General features: G+C 37.7%; 1 protein-coding gene across 1 annotated transcript in view; it reads left to right on the top strand.

The window, feature by feature from the left end:
* The window catches only part of TSGA10 (testis specific, 10), a 109,572-nt gene that overhangs the window by 33,623 nt on the left and 72,131 nt on the right, over positions 1-3,818 (top strand). The gene's annotated exons all lie outside the window — the stretch shown is intronic.

Raw genomic sequence — 3,818 nt, 5'->3', positions numbered from 1 at the left:
GATATCAATGATATTGTTCGATAATTTCCACACTCTGTTGGGTCACCTTTCTTTGGAATGGGAACAAATATCGATCTCTTCCAGTCAGTTGGCCAGGTGGTTGTTCTCCAGATTTCCTGGCACAACTTAGTGAGCACATCCAGGGCAGCATCTGTTTGTTTTATACCTATTTAGTCTGTATGCTGAGCAAATCATTTAAGAATCTGGACTCTATTAAGAAGAATGTGGCATCAGGATCAGAGGAAGATTCAGCAACAACTTATGTTATACAAGTGACACAACCTTACTTGCTGAAAGTGCGGAGGATTTGAAGCTCTTACTTCAGAAGATCAAAGACGATAGCCTTCAATATGGATTATATCTCAACATCAAGAAAATAAAAATTCTGATGACTGCCTTTTTCCATGAATGTTCTCAGAGTTGATCTCCCCAAATGGTTCTTACTCTCTTGACCTGGAAAATTCTACAAAATCATGCAAACTAAGAAGCTAAAATCTCTGGGTTCATTTAAAAAATACCCAGGAAACTGCTCCGGCCATCATGGGCATGCGTCTCTGGAAATCCACCAAGTATCTGAAAGATGTCACTTTACAAAAGCAGTGTGTGCCATTCCAATGCTACAGTGGTGGAATTGGCAGGTGTGCCCAGGCCAAACAGTGGGATTAGACACAGGGTTGGTGGCCCAAAAAGAGTGCTGAGTTTTTGCTTCATGTGCTTAAAAATGCAGAGAGCAGTGCAGAACTTAAGGGTTTAGATGTCGATTCTTTGGTCATTAAGCACAGCTGTGTGAACAAAGCTCCTATGATGTGCTGATGCAGGTACACCGCTCGTGATGGATTAACTCCTACATGAGCTCCCCTGCCATATTGAGAAGACCCTTACTGAAAAGGAACATATTGTTCCTATACCAGAAGAGATTTCCCAAAAGAAAAATATCTCCCAGAAGCAACTGAAGAAAAATAAACTTAGGGCTCAGGAGTAAATAATTAAACATCAAATAAAATTCAAATAACTTAAAAAACTTCTCACTATTGGACTGATAGACAATATTATAATTAAAGATTTTCCTGAGGAAAGATTGAAACTGTCAATGACTTCATTTTACTTGGATCTACAATCTAGTACGATTAAGTACCCTTGGTACTAGCAGGCAATCAGGAGACATTGCATTGGGAAAGTCTGCTGTAAGGGACCTCTCCAAATTACTGAGGAGCAATGATGTCAGTTTTAGGATTGAGGTATACCTTATTCAGGCCATGGTCTTCCCCTCTCTTTTTTATTGGTTTGCATACAATAATGTACATTTTGTTTTGTACATGTACATTGTGTTTTATATAATCTTTCATTTATACTGTGTTACATACAATCATTCATATACATTATATTTCATATAATTAATTACCATTGATCTATGCCTAGTATTATCTAATCTTTTAGGGTCCCCGTTGGATTTTTTTCTATTCCTCCCTTCACATACCCACAGTGCGCCCACTAAACTCTGCTATCCTAATGATTTCTACCCTTCCCCCTTTTCCACCTCCTTGCCTTTTCTAGACATTGATACAAATCTTACTAGTTATCCTTCTATTTTTATAATAATGGTCTTATGCAATATTTGTCCTTAAGAGACTGAGTTAGTTCATTCAACATAATGCTCTTCAGTCTCTCTGATACTGCATTTTCCAAAATCATTATTCCTTAGTATTGCATAGTATTCCATTGTGTGAATGTACCATAATTCCTCAATCCACTGATTTATTGATACATATTTGGTCTGTTTCCATATTCTTTCTATTGTGAATAACACTGCTATAAACATAGGCATACATAGCTCCATTTGTGTTTCAGTTCTCATTTCCTTGGGGATATTCCTAGCAGTGCAATAGCTGGGCCCTATAAGTTGTCTGTGTTCAGCTTTTAAAGAAAACCAAACTGCCTTTCAAAATGGTGATAGTATTTTACAATCCCACTAGCAGTGCATGGGAGTTTTAATCTCTCCACATTCTCCAGCATTCATTGTTTGCTGTCCTGTTAAACTTTGCTGCTGCTGCTGGAGTGAAATGGATATCTCTTTGTTATTTTGATTTGCATTGTTCTGATTGCCAGTGATTGAGCATTTTTTTCATGTGTCTCTTGACTATCCAAATGTCTTCCTTTGTGAAAAGACTTAATGGGGTTTTTTTTGCCCATTTTGTTATTGGGTTATCAGGGTTTTTTTTCGTGTGTGTGTGTGTGTGTGTGTGTGTGTAGGCCCTGTGTTGCTGAGTACTGTCGAGAGTGAACACACCCTTAGCTGACCCACCAACTGGTTTTCACATGAAGGGTGTTATTCACATGGGAGGAGATTGCCTGTCCTTCTGCCACAGAGCAGCTTGTGGATTCAAACTGTGTGCTTTTGGAACTGCAGTGCAGCTCTGTATTATTCTGTAAACTTGAGTTATGAGACACTTGTCTAAAATGTCATTGCCGAATTTTTTTTCTCCAATCTGTATGCTTCTTTTTTTCACCCTATTGGAGAAAGTTTTTGATGCACACTGGGACTTAATTTTTGGAAGGTCCTATTTGTTGATTTTATCTTCTCCTGGTTATGCATTTCTGGCTATATTTGCAAGCCTATTTATGCCATAGAGTAGGGCTTCCAGGTTTTGTCCCATTTTATCCCTTATGATTCTATGGTTTTGGCCTTTACCGCTAGATTTCTGTTCCACCTTGAGTTGATTTTTTTTTTATATGATTTGTGATTCTGTGAGTGGAGTGGTGGGAGTGTTTGTGTTTGAGACAGCAAGGTTGGTACAGGATAGAACGGTGTTTAGGACTCTTGTACATAGGGTCACTATGCAAACGACTCGATGGCACATAACAACAACATGATATGGGAATCCTGCTTTATCTTTCTGTAGGTAGGAGTACAGCTTTGCCAACACCAGTTATGGAAGAAGTTGTCATGCCCTCATTCAGTAGGTTTTGATTCTTTGTCAAATACCAACTGATTTTGTCGGTTGTTGATTGCCGTTGAGTCGAGCATGACACAAAACAAATGACCCTCTGAACAAAAGGCCTGAAGCCTTTCTAGAACTATCGTCTTTTCTCAAAGTTCATAGAGTTTCCGGAGTCATGTTACTTAGGAAGTAGATGCCACTCCTGCTTCCAAACCTGTCTAAATATAGATTATTCTCTATTGGTGAGTATATTATCGTATAGCATCAGCCATTCCACACAACCTAGACTTTCACTACTGATCAATTCAGTGTGCTACACCCAAGCACATATTTCAAAGTGAATTGTACTGCCGTTTTTTATGCATCAGCACTTTATAGTTTAAAGAATATTATCTAGATATCAAAGCCTTGCATAACAACCCTTGTATAACAATTATTATTCTATTCTTATTAATTTTTGGTTCTTTCAGTACTATAAGCAGCTTAGTGAATTGACAGCAAAATTAGTAAAATTAATTTATATAAAAAAAGTAGGGAAGGACTTATTTTTCAGTGCAAGTTATTGTCAAACTTACACAGCATACCAAAAGTAAAGTATTACATTTAATTTTAGAAACAGTAAAATTTGTGTAAAGCTCTAAAATAGATTGTTTTAACTTAACAGCATAAAACTTCTCTCAGTAGAAGGATTAATTTCTGGGATCTCATTTTACTCCATTGGTCTAAGAGTCTGTTGTTGTACCATGCTGTTTTAGTTACTATGGCTGTATAGTGCTATGACCCGCACTATATTTTTTTGTGTGTTCAGAAGAGCTTTGCTTATTTGCGGCCTCTTTCCTGGGTTTCCTGGGTAGCCCTAACCAAAGAAACCTGGCAATT

This window comes from Elephantulus edwardii, unplaced genomic scaffold, assembly GCF_000299155.1.
Source record: "Elephantulus edwardii isolate Elephantulus edwardi_28Jun2011 unplaced genomic scaffold, EleEdw1.0 scaffold00062, whole genome shotgun sequence".
NCBI classification, from domain to species: domain Eukaryota; kingdom Metazoa; phylum Chordata; class Mammalia; order Macroscelidea; family Macroscelididae; genus Elephantulus; species Elephantulus edwardii.
The sequence above is the reverse complement of the archived record's forward strand: the minus strand, read 5'-3'. Positions and strand labels throughout refer to the sequence as shown.